The 18,423-nt window shown below is 39.1% G+C and overlaps 1 long non-coding RNA gene across 1 annotated transcript in view; it reads left to right on the forward strand.

The window, feature by feature from the left end:
* The window catches only part of LOC114896632, a 368,479-nt gene extending 350,942 nt beyond the window's left edge, over nucleotides 1-17,537 (forward strand). Inside the window, exon 7 of the long non-coding RNA XR_003793853.1 lies at nucleotides 17,178-17,537. This is a non-coding gene — a long non-coding RNA (uncharacterized LOC114896632). The remainder of the gene's footprint in view (nucleotides 1-17,177) is intronic.
* The last annotated feature ends 886 nt before the right edge of the window (nucleotides 17,538-18,423 follow it).

Raw genomic sequence — 18,423 nt, forward strand, 5'->3', positions numbered from 1 at the left:
GTGTGTGTGTGTGTGTGTGTGTGTGTGTGTGTGTGTGTGTGTGTGTTGAGGGAAGTAAAATGATCCTGCCAACAAAAGACCCCTCTGAACCGTTATAGAAGAGTGGACAGTTTATTACTAAGTAAGCATTATCAGATTTACATGAATGCAAGGTAGCAGAAAAAGTGACTAAAAAGTCTGGACATATTTTCACATAATTTATTTAGCAAACTAGAAGCAAAAATAACTTATTTAATTTCCTCAAAAGACAAAGGGCTACACCTGGTGATAGTCTCCTTGTGAAAGTCTCCTGAGTTAATTTTGGAGGTGTGTATTTATAGTTCCAAGATGAGAGTGTCACCAAACTTGCACTGTAAAATTTAGACATCTTATTGGGCATATTAAGATTTCAAGGAGCAGAGTGTGAAGAGATAGCCAGCTCCGCCTCAAAGTTTCATCATTTTAGCCCTACAGTATGCACTGGGAAGTATATACATTGATGTTTCCTACCTTTGTCCAGTGAGAGAGCCTAGGAGCAATGACACTCAAGTGGAACATCTAGCACTAGACCTCGGTGTCTAAACACTATTTTTCAATAAAAGGTGTCAGTGCTCATTTGAAAAATGATGATTCCTGGACTGGGTAGGGAAAATACAAGAAGAGCCTGGAACATCTCGTGGTCCCAGAAAATAAGGGAGTGCTAAAAATAATTAAATAAAAAATAAAAGAAAAAGATAGGTACTTGTTGAAAGAACACAGTGGACACCCCAAAGGGGCTCCTAAAGGCCAAAGCTCAAGCAGTTTGAGCAACAAAATAAATAGTGATATTATTGGATTTTGTTCCATAGCATAGAATATTTGTGAGTCTATACCCATATAAATAATTGAATAAATAAATAAATGGAGGGGGGTAAGAGAGCTCTTGCTTAAGAAAAATTCTGAATAATAAATGTAGACAGAAAGGAGATGGATAATCCCCATTAGGCAGCCCCTACAATAATAGTCATTAGTGACAAGATCCACCAACGGATGCTCAAGTTAGCGGACAAAAGTTGGAGGTAAAAGGACATTTGCTCTGTCTCAAAATATCTCAAGAGATTTATTAGCTACAATGGGAAAGATAGTACCTTTAAACAGTCGACAGATCTAGCAGACACAGCCTTAGCCCTTGGCTAAGGTAAGTGACATCAATAATAAGACATACCATCACCATCATAATCCCTGCTATGATGTACTGAGAACGGGACATCACTTTTGATTATTCTTGCGCGAAATGCATAGCCTCAATCCAATCGTGAGGAAACATCAGACAAACCCAAATTGAGGGGCAGCCTACAAAATAACTAACTAATACTCTTCAAAGGTGGCAAGGTTCTAAAAGACAAAGAAAGATTAAGGAAATGTCATAGATTAGAGGAGACTAAGGAGACATGACAACTAAATGAAAGGTGGGATCCTGAATAGAATCCTGGAACGTGGAAAGGATGTTAGTAGAGAAACAGATGAAATTTGAGTAAGGTCTGCAGCTTAGTTAACAGTATTTTACCAATGCTGGTTTCCTAGTTTGGATGATTGTACTATGGTTATATAAGATAAAAACATTCAGGAAAGCTTGGTGTGGGGCATACAGAAACTCTGGGGTATACAGAAATTTTCACAACTTTTCTATAAGTCTAAACTTAGTTCAGAATTAAAGTTCAATTCCTCCTTCCCTCATGAAAAGCTCCAGGGGTAAAGATAGTATGGTATTGGATAATAGGAAAATAACCAAAGGAACAGAACTAAGCAGAGATCAACGCATATATGGATATGTTATTTATAACCAAGTGGACACTGTAGAGCAGTGGAAAATGAAGGTATTTTATTTAAAAAATAGTTTTGGGTGAAATACTTAATCATATGTGGAGAAAAAAAAGAAAATTGACTGGTATCTCACATCATATGCAACAATTAATTTCAGGTGAATTCTAGATCTAAATATGAAAGGGAAATAGTATTTTAGAATGTAATATATGAGAATATCTTTGTGATTTTTATATAAATAAGATATCTAAAACCAAGCAAACAAGCAAATAAAAACAACAAAGAAAACACTGACCAGAAAGGCAAAGATATAATTTGGACTATATTAAAATTAAGAGGGAGGAGATATGGGGATATATGTATATGTATAGCTAATTCACTTCGTTATAAAGCAGAAACTAACACACCATTGCAAAGCAATTATACTCCAATAAAGATGTTAAAAAAAATTAAGATCCTCTTTAAAAAATATATATGATTAGGTACCTGAAAAGTCAAGCCACATATTGGAAGAAGATATATGTAATACATATAACTGTAAAAGTCTCATATCCAGAATATATAAAGAATTCCTACAGATCAATCAAACATTTTTGACAATTGGGCAAAAGACTTTTAACAGGCACTGCACTGAAACAGGTAGCAAGTGGTCAATAAACTCAGGATACGTGCTTGACCTAATGAGTAATCAGGAAATTGCAAATTAAAACCAAAACGAGCTTTTTCTCTTCCTCTTCCTCTTCCCCTTCCCCATGCCTTCCGTTTCCTTCTTTTTCTTTCCCTTCCTTTTTTTTCCCCTTCCCTTATTGCACAATTCAGTCCTAAAATCATTAAGTGGGACAGAATAAGGAATGCATGGTATCCACATATGAAGGATGTCTAGTGTGGGTTGAAGCTGGAGCTAGGTGAGGGCTTCAGTGCCTGTAGGTGACCCCATATGGGGTGTCAGAATCCAAACAGGGAAGGAGACCATCCAGATAGAAGTATTTTCTAGCATTTGTTTTTAAGTCCCAGGGGCTAGTGGGAGAAGAGCCCCATTCAGGGCAGTGGCACAGAGCGGAGCTTCAGAAAGAGAAACGGGAATAAAAAAAGGTGTCCCTGTGGAAGAAGAAGTTCAATGTGGGGTTTCAGGGTCCAAGCAGGGTGAGGAGGGCATCGGTATTGGAGGGCTGTACATGGTGCAGGCTACTGAAGCCAAGGAAAGGGAAAAGGAAGGGGTCCACGTAGAAGTGGAGGCAGGCCAGCGAGGGATGCCGGAGCCGAAGCAAGATGAAAAGGGCATTGCCACCACAGTGTGGCATGCTGTGGAGTGTCAAAGCTGGAGCAGCATGGAACAGGCCCCCACATGAGTTTAGCTCAGGAAGGACGCGAAGAGTATTACAACACAACACTGCAGGAGGTAGTGACTGACAGAGCAGATCAGAGCCTGAGTAGGACAGTCAAGTGGTGTCGGAGTCACAGTGGTGTAAGAAGGGTGAGCGTATACAGGGACAGCTTAGTGTAGAATGCCAGGGCCTTGAATGGGGTCTGAGGGTTAGATAGTAGTGGGGTATTAATGACAATACAACCTATGCTGTTTGTTGTGGATATGTAGGAGAAGTCTTTATTTTGTAAGAAGTATACCCCAAAGTATTTAGGGGCTGTTGGGCTTCAGGTCAGCAACTTACTCTCAAATGGCTGAAGAAAAGATTTCTTTATATTTTACTTTCCACTTACTTTTGTCTAAGTTTGAAATTATTTCTGAATTAAAAAAATTTAAAGAGCTACCACTGGATAATGAAAAAGAGAGAGAGATACACACACAGAGACTATACCAAGTAGTGACAAGAATGCGGAGAAATTGGAACATTAACACATTGCTGGTAGGGTAAATTAGTACAACATTTGGAAACCTATGCTGTATCTTCTAAAACTCCATATATGTGTACATTATGAACCAGTAAATTCATTCCTAAATATATGCATAGGGAGGTATATACATTGCAAAGTTTCCCAAAGTTTGGATATTTGAAAGGAACCATCACATTCCACAGAACCTACTTATATAAGCTGTTCCTTTAAATGCAGCAGATATAGTGTAGCAAGTGAAAGACAGTGCAGGCAAGCACTGAGGGTCTGAAGGACATCCCACAGGCAAGCTTTCCAGGGCTGTCTTTATTCACACACACAGACTGTACTCTATCACCAGTTTGAACCACCAAGATCTGAGCTAGTAATCCTGCTTTCTGGGGAACTCAAAGGAGAAACACTCAGCAAGCCGTTTATATGACCTTGTAATCAAGCTAGGTTGTTAAACCAATTAGACCAGTTATAAACCATCAGTAAAATCAAAACCAAATAAACAAAAATACCTGACCCTGCAGGTCACCAGAGGATGCTTATTGACTTTAAATTGCACATTATAAATCTCATTGCTGTTATCTTGGCTAAGAGTTGAAAATCCAGATATCCAGTTTCCCCCAGAGATAAAGACAGAGCTTTTCTGGTTCAGCTGTAAATCCATTCATATTTTCACATAAAAATAAAGGATTAGAATATTTAAAGCATCATATTCATAATAACCCAAAATTGAAAGCAGTACAAATATCCATTAGAAAGAAAAACAATAAATTGTTGGTTTGCACATGAAATACTATAGAACAATGAATAAATATGCATTACTGCTATGTAAAACAGCATAGATGGATATCAAAAATAATGTACTAAGTGAAGATATCTGAAAGAAAAAATATATGTAGATAGGTAGATAGATAGATAATTCTATTTATATAAAGTTCAGTACCCAGGCAAAATGAATCTTTTGTGTGAGAAGTGAGGATAATAGTTGCCTTTGGGAAAGAGAGGACTAATAATTGATAGTGAACATGAAACATGAAATAGTGTAAAATTTGCCGGTTAAGTGTTATTTCCTGACTTGACAGATAGTTAAATGGCTGTGTTCACTTTGTAAAAAATTATCAAGCTTAAAATTTGTCCTTATATGTACATATGTGATATTTGAATAAAAGTAATTTTTAAAATGTTATATGTACACACACACATACATGTGCACACACATATACTCCAAAGCTATACCTGTTTTTAGGGTCATCTTACTTAGTACTGAGTTGGTAGTGACTCATTGTTTCTTTATTGTTATAGGATGTATTTCTTTATTATTCTACCTTTTAAGTTTTCCTCTATTACTTCTTTGAGTGTTTCTTTTCATTTTCCGTGTTCTATCCCTTGGTGACTCCTTTAGGTGGGTATATAATTTATGGATTTAATTTCCATGTCGTTTAACTGTTCTTTAATATTTTTTAATCTTTTTATATATTTTAAAATTTATTTTGGAATAATAGGTCACAGAGGTTGATCTTCTAGATTACTAATTGCATACAAAGGCATAGTATACTCATGCATAGAATACTAGGTAGCTGCTTTTTAAAAAATTAAACAGGTGTTGGTCTTACAGTATATAGGTGCTATAGTATAGGAATATCCTTTCACACATTTAAATGAAAAATAGTACAATTTATGTAGTATGTTACTTTAATAAAAATTTCCATGTGTATGTGGTCTGAGTTTCTTGGCGTATTGTTACAAATGTATAGTATTAGTTGAGTGATTTGGTTGCATGTAACAGAAGAGGCACTAATTCTGGCTTAAGAAATTAAGTCTTTCGATTTTTCTATATAACAAGACCCCTGGAAATGGCACATTTTCTGCAGCATTTCAGCGTTATCAAACACCTAGCTTTTCTTTGTCTTTCTGCTTTGCTGTCCTTAGCATGTTTGCTTTTCATCCTATGTAATTTTTTTTAACATCTTTATTGGAGTATAATTGCTTTACAATGGTGTGTTAGTTTCTGCTTTATAACAAAGTGAATCAGCTATACATATACATCTGTCCCCATATCTCTTCCCTCTTGCGTGTCCCTGCCTCCCACCCTCCCTATCCCACCCCTCCAGGCGGTCACAAAGCACCGAGCTGATCTCCCTGTGCTATGCTTCTGCTTCCCACTAGCTATCTACCTTACATTTGGTAGTGTATATATGTCCATGCCTCTCTCTCGCTTTGTCACAGCTTACCCTTCCCCTCCCCATATCCTCAAGTCCATTCTCTAGTAGGTCTCTGTCTTTATTCCTGTCTTACCCCTAGGTTCTTCATGATATTTTTTTTCTTAAATTCCATATATATGTGTTAGCATACGGTATTTGTCTTCCTCTTTCTGACTTACTTCACTCTGTATGACAGACTCTAGGTCTATGACCTCATTACAAATAGCTCAATTTCCTTTCTTTTTATGGCTGAGTAATATGCCATTGTATATATGTGCCACATCTTCTTTACCCATTCATCCGATGATGGACACTTAGGTTGTTTCCATCTCCAGGCTATTGTAAATAGAGCTGCAATGAACATTTCGGTACATGACTCTTTTTGAGTTATGGTTGTCTCAGGGTATATGCCCAGTAGTGGGATTGCTGGGTCATATGGTAGTTCTATTTGTAGTTTTTTAAGGAAACTCCATACTGTTCTCCACAGTGGCTGTATCAATTTACATTCCCACCAACAGTGCAAGAGGGTTCCCTTTTCTCCACACCCTCTCCAGCATTTATTGTTTCTAGATTTTTTGTTGATGGGCATTCTGACTGGTGTGAGATGATATCTCATTGTAGTTTTGATTTGCATTTCTCTAATGATAAATGATGTTGAGCACTCTTTCATGTGTTTGTTGGCAGTCTGTATATATTCTTCGGAGAAATGTCTATTTAGGTCTTCTGCCCATTTTTCGATTAGGTTGTTTGTTTTTTTGTTATTGAGCTGCATGAGCTGCTTATAAATTTTGGAGATTAATCCTTTGTCAGTTGCTTCATTTGCAAATATTTTCTCCCATTCTGAGGGTTGGCTTTTCGTCTTGTTCATGGTTTCCTTTGCTGTGCAAAAGCTTTGAAGTTTCATTAGGTCCCATTTGTTTATTTTTGTTTTTATTTCCATTTCCCTAGGAGTTGGGTCACAAAGGATCTTGCTGTGATTTATGTCATAGAGTGTTCTGCCTATGTTTTCCTCTAAGAGTTTGATAGTGTCTGGCCTTACATTTAGGTCTTTAATCCATTTTGAGCTTATTTTTGTGTATGGTGTTAGGGAGTGATCTAATCTCATACTTTTACATGTACCTGTCCAGTTTTCCCAGCACCACTTATTGAAGAGGCTGTCCTTTCTCCACTGTACATTCCTGCCTCCTTTATCAAAGATAAGGTGACTGTAGGTGCGTGGGTTTATCTCCGGGCTTTCTATCCTGTTCCATTGATCTATCTTTCTCTTTTTGTGCCAGTACCATACTGTCTTGATTACTGTAACTTTGTAGTATAGTCTGAAGTCAGGGAGCCTGATTCCTTCAACTCCATTTTTTGTTCTCAAGATTGCTTTGGCTATTTGGGGTCTTTTGTGTTTTCATACAAATTGTGAAATTTTTTGTTCTAGTTCTGTAAAAAATGCCAGTGGTAGTTTTATAGGGATTGCATTGAATCTGTAGATTGCTTTGGGTAGTAGAGTCATTTTCACAATGTTCTTTCTTCCAATCCAAGGACATGGTATATCTCTGCATCTATTTGTATCATCTTTAATTTCTTTCATCAGTGTCTTATAATTTTCTGCATACAGGTCTTTTGTCTCCTTAGGTAGGTTTATTCCTAGATATTTTATTCTTTTTGTTGCAGTGGTAAATGAGAGTGTTTTCTTGATTTCACTTTCATATTTTTCATCATTATTGTATAGGAATGCCAGAGATTTCTGTGCATTAATTTTGTATCCTGCTACTTTACCAAATTCATTGTTTGAGCTCTAGTAGTTTTCTGGTAGCATATTCAGGATTCTCTATGTATAGTATCATGTCATCTGCAAACAGTGACAGCTTTACTTCTTCTTTTCCGATTTGGATTCCTTTTATTTCCTTTTCTTCTCTGATTGCTGTGGCTAAAACTTCCAAAACTATGTTGAATAAGAGTGGTGAGAGTGGGCAACCTTGTCTTTCCCTGATCTTAGTGGAAATGCTTTCAGTTTTTCACCATTGAGGGCAATGTTGGCTGTGGGTTTGTCATATATGACCTTTATTATGTTGAGGAAAGTTCCCTCTATGCCTACTTTCTGCAGGGTTTTTATCATAAATGGGCGTTGAATTTTGTCGAAAGCTTTCTCTGCATCTATTGAGATGATCATATTGTTTTTCTACTTAAGTGTGTTAATATGATGTATCATGTTGATTGATTTGCATATATTGAAGAATCCTTGCATTCCTGGGATAAACCCCACTTGATCATGATGGATGATCCATTTAATGTGCTGTTGGATTCTGTTTGCTAGTATTTTGTTGAGGATTTTTGCATCTATGTTCATCAGTGATATTGGCCTGTAGTTTTCTTTCTTTGTGACATCCTTGTCTGGTTTTGGTATCAGGGTGTTGGTGGCCTCGTAGAATGAGTTTGGGAGTGTCCCTCCCTCTGCTATATTCTGGAAGAGATTGAGAAGGATAGGTGTTAGCGCTTCTCTAAATGTTTGATAGAATTCGCCTGTGAAGCCGTCTGATCCTGGGCTTTTGTTTGTTGGAAGATTTTTAATCACAGTTTGAATTTCAGTGCTTGTGATTGGTCTGTTCATATTTTCTATTTCTTCCTGATTCAGTCTTGGCAGGTTGTCGTTTCTAAGAATTTGTCCATTTCTTCCAGGTTGTCCATTTTATCGGCATAGAGTTGCTTGTAGTAATCTCTCATGATCTTTTGTATTTCTGCATTGTCAGTTGTTACTTCTCCCTTTTCATTTCTAATTCTATTGATTTGACTCTTCTCCCTTTTTTTCTTGATGAGTCTGGCTAATGGTTTATCAATTTTGTTTATCTTCTCAAGGAACCAGCTTTTAGTTTTATTGATCTTTGCTATCGTTTCCTTCATTTCTTTTTCATTTCTTTCTGATCTGGTTTTTATGATTTCTTTCCTTTTGCTAACTTTGGGGTTTTTTTGTTCTTCTTTCTCTAATTGCTTTAGGTGCAAGGTTAGGTTGTTTATTCGAGATGTTTCCTGTTTATTAAGGTAGGATTGTATTGCTATAAACTTCCCTCTTAGAACTGCTTTTGCTGCATCCCATAGGTTTTGGGTCGTCATGTCTCCATTGTCATTTGTTTCTAGGTAGTTTTTGATTTCCTCTTTGATTTCTTCAGTGATCACTTCATTATTAAGTACTGTATTGTTTAGCCTCCATGTGTTTGTATTTTTTACAGATCTTTTCATGTAATTGATATCTAGTCTCGTAGCATTGTGGTCGGAAAGGATACTTGATACAATTTCAATTTTCTTAAATTTACCAAGGCTTGATTTGTGACCCAAGATATGATCTATCCTGGAGACTGTTCCATGAGCACTTGAAGAAAATGTGTATTCTGTTGTGTTTGGATGGAGTGTCGTATAAATATCAACTAAGTCCATCTTGTTTAATGTATCATTTAAAGCTTGTGTTTCCTTATTTATTTTCATTTTGGATGATCTGTCCATTGGTGAAAATGGGGTGTTAAAGTCCCCTACTATGAATGTGTTACTGTCGATTTCCCCTTTTATGGCTGTTAGTATTTGCCTTATGTATTGAGGTGCTCCTATGTTGGGTGCATAAATATTTACAATTGTTATATCTTATTCTTTGATCGATCCCTTCAACATTATGTAGTGTCCTTCTTTGTCTCTTCTAATAGTCTTTATTTTAAAGTCTATTTTGTCTGATATGAGAATTGCTACTCCAGCTTTCTTTCGGTTTCCATTTGCATGAAATATCTTTTTCCATCCCCTCGCTTTTAGTCTGTATGTGTCTCTAGGTCTGAAGTGGGTCTCTTGTAGACAGTATATGTATGGGTCTTGGTTTTGTATCCATTCAGCCAATCTGTGTCTTTTGGTGGGAGCATTTAGTCCATTTACATTTAAGTTAATTATTGATATGTATGTTCCTATTCCCATTTTCTTAATTGTTTTGGGTTCGTTATTGTAGGTCTTTTCCTTCTCTTGTGTTTCTTGCCTAGAGAAGTTTCTTTAGCCTTTGTTGTAATCTGGTTTGGTGGTGCTGAACTCTCTCAGCTTTTGCTTCTCTGTAGAGGTTTTAATTTCTCCGTCAAATCTGAATGAGATCCTTGCTGTGTAGAGTAATCTTGGTTGCAGGTTTTTCTTCTTCATCACTTTAAATATGTCCTGCCAGTCCCTTCTGGCTTGCAGAGTTTCTGCTGAAAGATGAGCTGTTAACCTTATGGGGATTCCCTTGTGTCTTATTTGTTGTTTTTCCCTTGCTGCTTTTAATATGTTTTGTTTGTATTTAATTTTTGACAGTTTGATTAATATGTTTCTTGGCGTGTTTCTCCTTGGATTTATCCTGTATGGGACTCTCTGTGCTTCCTGGACTTTGTTAACTATTTCCTTTCCCATATTAGGGAAGTTTTCAACTATAATCTCTTCAAATATCTTCTCAGTCCCTTTATTTTTCTCTTCTTCTTCTGGAACCCCTATAATTTGAATGTTGGTGCGTTTAATGTTGTCCCAGAGGTCTCTGAGACTGTCCTCAGTTCTTTTCATTCTTTTTTTCTTTATTCTGCTCTGCAGTAGTTATTTCCACTATTTTATCTTCCAGGTCACTTATGCGTTCTTCTGCCTCAGTTATTCTATTGATCCCATCTAGTGTATTTTAAATTTCATTTATTGTGTTGTTCATTGTTGCTTGTTTCATCTTTAGTTCTTCTAGGTCCTTGTTTCCTGCATTTTGTCTATTCTATTTCCAAGATTTTGGATCGTCTTTACTATCATTATTCTGAATTCTTTTTCAGGTAGACTGCCTATTTCCTCTTCATTTGTTAGGTCTGGTGGGTTTTTATCTTGCTCCTTCATCTGCTGTGTGTTTTTCTGTCTTCTCATTTTATTTATCTTACTGTGTTTGGGGTCTCCTTTTTGCAGGCTGCAGGTTTGTAGTTCCCGTTGTTTTTGGTGTCTGTCCCCAGTGGCTAAGGTTGGTTCAGTGGGTTGTGTAGGCTTCCTGGTGGAGGGGAGTAGTGCCTGTGTTCTGGTGGATGAGGCTGGATCTTGTCTTTCTGGTGGGCAGGTCCACATCTGGTGGTGTGTTTTGTGGTGTCTGTGGACTTATTATGATTTTAAGCAGCCTCTCTGCTAATGGGTGGTGTTGTGTTCCTGTTTTGCTAGTTGTTTGGCATAGAATGTCCAGCACTGTAGCTTTCTGGTCGTTGAGTGAAGCTGGGTGCTGGTGTTGAGATGGAGATCTCTGGGAGATTTTCGCCATTTGATATTATGTGGAGCTGGGAGCTCTCTTGTGGACCAGTGTTCTGAAGTTGGCTCTCCCACGTCAGAGGCACAGCACTGACTACTGACTGCAGCACCAAGAGCCTTTCATCCACACGGCTCAGAGTAAAAGGGAGAAAAAGTAGAAAGAAGGAATTAGTAGAAGTAGAAAGAAAGAAAGGAGGGAGGGAGGGAGGGAGGAAGGACAGAAGGAAGGAGGGAAGAAAGGAAAAAAAGAAAGAAGATAAAGTGAAATGAAATAAAGATAAAATATAATAAAGTTATTAAAATAAAAAATAATTATTAAGAGAAAAAAAGAAAAAAAAATTTTAAAAAAAGGACGGATAGAACCCTAGGACAAATGGTGGGAGCAACGCTATACAGACAAAATCTCACACAGAAGCATACACATACACACGCACAAAAAGAGGAAAAGGGGAATAAATCATAAATCTTGCTCTCAAAGTCCACCTTCTTAATTTGGGATGAATCGTTGTCTATTCATGTATTCCACAGATGCAGGTACATAAAGTTGATTGTGGAGCTTTAATCCGCTGCTTCTGAGGCTGCTGGGAGAGATTTCCCTTTCTCTTCTTTGTTCTCACAGCTCCCAGGGGCTCAGCTTTGGATTCGGCCCTGCCTGTGCCCTGTGCATGTAGGTCGCCGGAGGGTGTCTGTTCTTTGCTCAGACAGGACAGAGATAAAGGAGCCGCTGACTCGGGGGCTCTGGCTCACTGAGACCGCGGGGAGGGAGGGGCAAGGAGTGTGGGGCAGGCCTGCGGTGGCAGAGGACGGCATGACGTTGCACCAGCCTGAGGCGCGCCGTGCGTTCTCCCAGGGGAGTTGTCCCTGGATCCCGGGACCCTGGCAGTGGCGGGCCGCACAGGCTCCCCGGAAGCGGGGTGTGGATAGTGACCTGTGCTCGCACACAGGCTTCTTGGTGGTGGCAGCAGCAGCCTTAGCGTCTCAGGCTCGTCTCTGGGGTCCGCGCTTTTAGCCGCGGCTCGCACCCGTCTCTGCAGCTCCTTTAAGCAGTGCTGTTAATCCCCTCTCCTCGTGCACCAGGAAGCAAAGAGGGAAGAAAAAGTCTCTTGCCTCTTCGGCAGGTCCATACTTTTCCCCGGACTCCCTCCCGGCTAGCCGTGGCGCACTAACCCCCTTCAGGCTGTGTTCACGCCGCCAACCCCAGTCCTCTCCCGGCGCTCCGACCGGAGCCCGAGCCTCAACTCCCAGCCCCGCCTGCCGCGGCGGGTGAGCAGACAAGCCTCTCGGCCTGGTGAGTGCCGGTCGGCACTGATCCTCTGTGCGGGAATCTATCCGCTTTGCCCTCCGCACCCCTGTTGCTGTGCTCCCCGCCGCGGCCCCGAAGCTTACCCCTCTGCCACCCACAGTCTCCGCCCGCGAAGGGGCTTCCTAGTGTGTGGAAACCTTTCCTCCTTCACGGCTCCCTCCCACTGGTGCAGGTCCCGTCCCTATCCTTTTGTCTCTGTTTATTCTTTTTTTTTTGCCCTCCCCAGGTACGTGGGGGGTTTCTTGCCTTTTGGGAGGTCTGGGGTCTTCTGCCAGCATTCAGTAGGTGTTCTGTAGGAGTTGTTCCATGTGTAGATGTATTTTTGGTGTATCTGTGGGGAGGAAGGTGATCTCTGCGTCTTACTCTTCTGCCATCTTCCCATAGCCTGTAATTTTTTATAGTTCTAAAATTGCTACCACAACTCCAATGATCATGTCCTTAAACAATAAACCAAATAAAAATTTTACAGGTTTTTTTTTTTTAACCATTTGCTTTTATTTTCATCAGAGGTCAAAATCCTACTCATAAGCTCCCTCCCACAGCGTACTTCATAACACATCTAATTAGTTAGAACAGGGTCAAATGTTCATCTCTAAACCAATTGCAGAAAAAGGAGGAATTAACTCAACATTTGTATTAGTCAGTTTTTGCTGCAATAATGCAGCTAAAGGAACACACTAATGTGTCAAGAAACATATATTTGTTGTTTCTTGCTCTTGAGTTTGTGGATTAGTTGCAGCAGTTCTACATCAGACCATGGGTGAGGTTCAGGTGTGGTTCATGAGTCTTTCAATCTGGACCCACATTGATGTACAGAGACTACCTGGGACATATGATTTTTATAATTCAGTGCAGGAGTGCAAGAGGAAAAGCAGAAACATATGATGCGTCTTAAAAGTTCTGCTTAAAATAGGCACTCTCTCACTTCTACCTGCATTTACTTGGGTAAAGGAATCATATAACCAAGCTGAAGTCAATGAGACAAGGAAGTGTTCTTTTCCCTCATCAAAGCATGGCCATTGTGGGGAGGGAACAACTAATCATAAACCAACAAGACAATCTACCACAGCAGTCATGACTTAGACCAATCATGGTTCATCCCTTCAGATTGGGAGAGGAATCCAAGTTCTGTAAACTTGTTGCAACATGCACAAAATACAGTTATTATAAACTGTGGGAATAAGGGATTGTAGTTATTGAGTAGACAGTCAACATTATCTGACATAATTCACATCAACATCATGATGGGTATGTCCTGCGTAGAGAAGAGAGTGGGATGGGCAGAGACCAGTGTGAGGCAAGAATGAAACAGTTCCGCGTTGACTTCTCACTATTTATACAACCAGAAGTCTCCTCTAATTGGGAAAATGCACCAAGATGGAAAAGCAACTCAAATATTGGTGAAAAGATCAGTGGTTTATTTATTGATTAAGCATTTTAACTCAACAAGTTGGAAAGAGACTCTCTGTCTTCCAGAAGCCATTCTGCCTTATTTCAAAAAGGCTGAAATCTATATTTTGAGTCTTAATTTCACATTATATGCAACAACTCTCTGACACCTTGGGTGAGAAGCTCCAACTGGTCTTACCTTCAGCACAGCAATATTTTTACCATTTTCATTCTGGCCCAGCCACTGGTACAGGCTGTTCACTTATGTTACTGTCATGAGCAAGCGATGCAGGGAGAGAGACATTGCTGATCTGTGAAATTAGACAGTACATTAAATCTGTCTTGGTATTTAAGCCACAGTAAGTACCATGTTTAATTAGGTTTATGAAATGACATCTTGTTCAGGGCAAGGATCAGTATAGTAGAGAAGCTATAATGGATGCGAAATTAAATGCCTAAGTTGAAGCTAAACTGTTACATGCACAAGTCAGTAATTTCAGGACTATGCCTCCCAAGTGAATCACAAACTGACCTCTTTGAGCATGCCGCAGGACATAGTTTGTGTAACATTATATGGCATTAATTTTAAAAACCCAATCTGACTTCTTTCCAATTATATGCCCCAAAAACATAACTGGGAATGCTTTCTTTTTCTGCATTTCCTGACATTTCTTCCACAGTACTAAGTTAATGGATGGCTTTAAAGCTAAAATCATGGGAAATGCAAGAGCCTACCCAATTGTTAATATCTGAATCTTAGGATTTATCAACCGTAGCGTATCTAAAGATACAAAACCCACCTTTTCTGGAACCCCTTAGATGTGGAAATAAAGACCTCATTGCATGTGGAAGTGTGCTACGAGGCACAATTTTCATAAAGGGAATTTAAATGACTGCTTTAATTTGTAGACCAGACTGTGTGTGCCTGAAGTCTAAGATTAATGAGACACTTTTTCAGAGAATTGTCTCTTCTAAATAAACAAGGCCTTTTGTGCTGACCCAGGAATCTGAGTTGTAGCTGAAAGACTAATTATACCAATATTATAATGGGCACATCTACAACAGTAAAAGGAATAGTCTCTCCATCTTCAAAGTTAGATGCTCATTCAAATGAAATCCAATTTATCTGGATTGTCTTTCATGTTTTCCTTTGCACCTATAAAGAAGCTGAAAGACTTTTCCTTTTAAGAAGCATTTTGAAAATTCATTATTTTTACTTTTCTTCAATATATATAAAAACTCCTCTATAAATGAATTCCCAAACTAAATTTTTCTCTTGGTAATTTGGTTTAAAAGAAAATTAGAACAAGTCATTAGGAGCAGAATGCTTTCAATTAAGACATAATTAATTTAAATGTGCAAATGCAGAATACATTTGGATGTGCAATTAGGTGACTGATTATACTGGAAATCTAATTTCATACTTAAATTGCCAGCCACACCCCCATCTTGAGCTATTGACCCACCACAGTTGACCACAAGGTTGGCTCTTACCCCCGGAGGAAGTGACCTCAGTGAATAGTGTTTTTGCAGTGATTCTATAATCACCTGTTGGTATCTGTCTTTAGACAGTACTTAGAGACAACACCCATGAAGGAGCTTCCTTCCTACCATTCTCCATATTTTTCAACAAGCGTCTTGTTTTATTTTAAATAATTGATGTGTAACTTGGCAAATTGTGAAAGGCCTCTTTTATGCCATTGTACTTAGTAGCTCTTTTCTATTCAGGTACTCTTTAAAAGTAAGCTGATAATCAAAATGTTAAACATGTATGAAAAGTTACTGAGCGTTGAATTTTTTACTTCGAAATTATTTAGTATGGCATTGCAAATTGTTTGTTATAGATACAAATGTGTGGAAGCTATAGTTTGGTGTTGCCACTTATGGGTTTGGAATGTCCTCAAACTAATCAAGACAATGAATTTTAGTGCCATTGTGATTTGTAGAGGGGGGTGATTTAGCAAGGTTTGGACCTGATATGTTTCAGTGTTGCTCTACAAATTGAAGAGGTTCCCCAATCATATGAAAAACTATTTATAATTCCAGAAATTAGCCAAAGTCAATATTTGTCCTCTAAATCAGACATTGTTTTAAATTCCCTGAATAGTTGAAAAATTTGTAAAATGTTTTCAAGGATTCTAAAAAATCATAATTGGGAAAGGAGGAAAACGTTTATGAAAGTGAGGACATTTGTTGAATGTCTACTCTGTGCCAGGACGTGAGCTAGATATTATTCTCTTGTATCATGCCTGTACATGTCAGTTATTAATGTATCACCTCTCAGCTCCACGCCCTTACTTCATATCTTTTCCTGAGATGCTGGGCCTGGAAATCTGCAACCTATCTTTCCCAGAGCCAACACACAGAGCATTGTGGGAATATCTCTTGGATCAAAGAAGTCTCCCTAGCCTGAATCATAGACATTAGCATTTCAGCTCATTGAGTTAGATGTTTTCCTCTTCAGATAACTTTTGAAAATGCAAATGTCCATCAAAGAGAACAGTAGTCCCCTTTTGGGTCACTGAAGCCTTCAATATTAGCAGGTCGTCCCATAGTTTTCTTCAACAGTAGTGGATACTTTGTCACAAAGGCAGAGTGGGGATCCTGGGTAGATAGGACCAGAAAAACCAGGTGTAAACAAAGGGAGATAGCATCAGAGCTTATTGATCTTGTAATTGTGTCTTGTTTTGGTCCTAGAGCTATTGACGGATGACTCAGTTTTCCTTTTCTGTGTGGTTCTTGATCCAGCTGTGGTCTGACCTTTGGGAGCTGACTGTAAGAAGAAGAACATTGAGAAATAGGCAAAAATACCCGATAGTTAACAATGCTTAACTAGGAAATCCAAAACAGTGGTTCTCAACCTTAGCTACTCATTGGTACCACCTGGGAAATTTAAGAGTCACTGAAACCTGGGTACCATGCCCAGAGATTAAAAAATAAAATCTCCCAATGATTCTGGCATCCTAGTCAAGGTGAAGATTCACTGCTCCAAAGAGCTGATTTATCATGTGCCCATAGGATTTATGATTTAGGAAGGCCTAGCATAAAGAAAAGATTAGAAAAATTCAGTATTCTCCTACTTTAACAATCAGCATCCAATTCAAAATCCATACTTTTCCTTACTTCCAACTCCCATTCCCCACCCCCCAGTAACTTATACCTCCTGCTGCTGCAAGGAGCTAGCAGTTAAGGGACTGTCCCACTGGATGGATAAAAACTATGGTAGTAATAGAAATGTGAGATATCAGAAAGCCCCACCTTTAGTAAAGAGGTACAAAGAGAAGCAGATTTTGCTGGAAAACTCTGTGAATGATACAAGATTTCCTGTAAATTGTGCTTATAGTTGCTTTTCTGTGGAGAAATAAACTGAAATATGAATAAAGGATGGAAAGTTAAAGATGATTTTTTTTTTTTAGGACCTGTATGTAACCTTGCAGAAGGCAACCAGGAGAGTCAGAGAGGTATGTGGAATCACATAGCCTGGATGAGACAAGGTAGGAAAACAAACTTGAGATAAGAAACAAGTATGTTATATACAACATAATGATTCAATATTTGTATATGTTGCAAAATGATCACCACAATCCGTCTAATTATCATCTCTCACCATACAAAGTTAGAGAATTTTTTTCTTGGGATGAGAACTTTTAAGATCTATATGTTCGTAGTTTTAATAGCATTGTCAAGTGTCTGTTTCTTTTTGAAGACTCAGCTCCCTCTCTGAGCCTAAAGTTCTGTCTGCATTCTTTGTGTCTTTTTCCAGTTTTTTGCCTAGAATTGTGGGGTTCCCTTAATTTTTTTTTTTTTTTTTTTTTTGTCTGCGTTGGGTCTTTGTCGCTGCGTGCGGGCTTTCTCTAGTTGCAGTGAGCGGGGGCTACTCTTCATTGCGGTGCACGGGCTTCTCATCGTGGTGGCTTCTCTTGTTGCAGAGTATGGGCTCTAGACACGCGGGCTTCAGTAGTTGTGGTACGTGGGCTCTGTAGTTGTGGCTCGCTGGCTGTAGAGCACAGGCTCGGTAGTTGTGGCACACGGGCTTAGTTGCTCCCTGGTATGTGGAATCTTCCCAGACCAGGGCTTGAACCTGTGTCCCCTGCGTTGGCAGGTGGATTCTTAACCACTGTGCCACCAGGGAAGCCCCTGTTCCCTTAATTTTAACTTTAGCTCGAGAAGAAGGATTGGAAGGGTCAACCTTACAGACATTTACTGAGATACTACCCCAGGGCAATACCCCAGGTAACTGGTTGTCAAATTTGAGTATGTGGTCAGAAACACCTGGAGGGCTTGTTTAAACAGACTTCTAGGCGCCACCCCCAGAGTTTCTGATCCAGCAGGTCTGAGCTGGGGCTTGAGAATGTGCATTTCTAACAAATTCCCAGGTGGTGCTCCTACTGCAAGGTGTATGAGGGTCACTCAAAGCCCCTAGTTGTTAATCAGCTTCAGCTCATTAGGACCCGTTGTAATGAAACATGACACTTGATTTTGTTATCTCTTAGGCAAGTGCTGCTGCAAGTGAAAAAAATTCATTTTATAGAAAAGAATACCTGGAGGGGGCATCCAGAGTCAGGTCTCAAAAGCAGTGCTGGACAGGGATTGACAGAGTGTTGAGGAGGGTCATTTGGCCCCAGGATTTTTTGTGACATACAAAGTACCCTGAAGTTGGAG

The sequence above is a fragment of the Monodon monoceros genome, unplaced genomic scaffold, assembly GCF_005190385.1.
Source record: "Monodon monoceros isolate NGI ecotype Baffin Bay Population unplaced genomic scaffold, NGI_Narwhal_1 Super_Scaffold_16, whole genome shotgun sequence".
Taxonomy (NCBI): Eukaryota; Metazoa; Chordata; class Mammalia; order Artiodactyla; family Monodontidae; genus Monodon; species Monodon monoceros.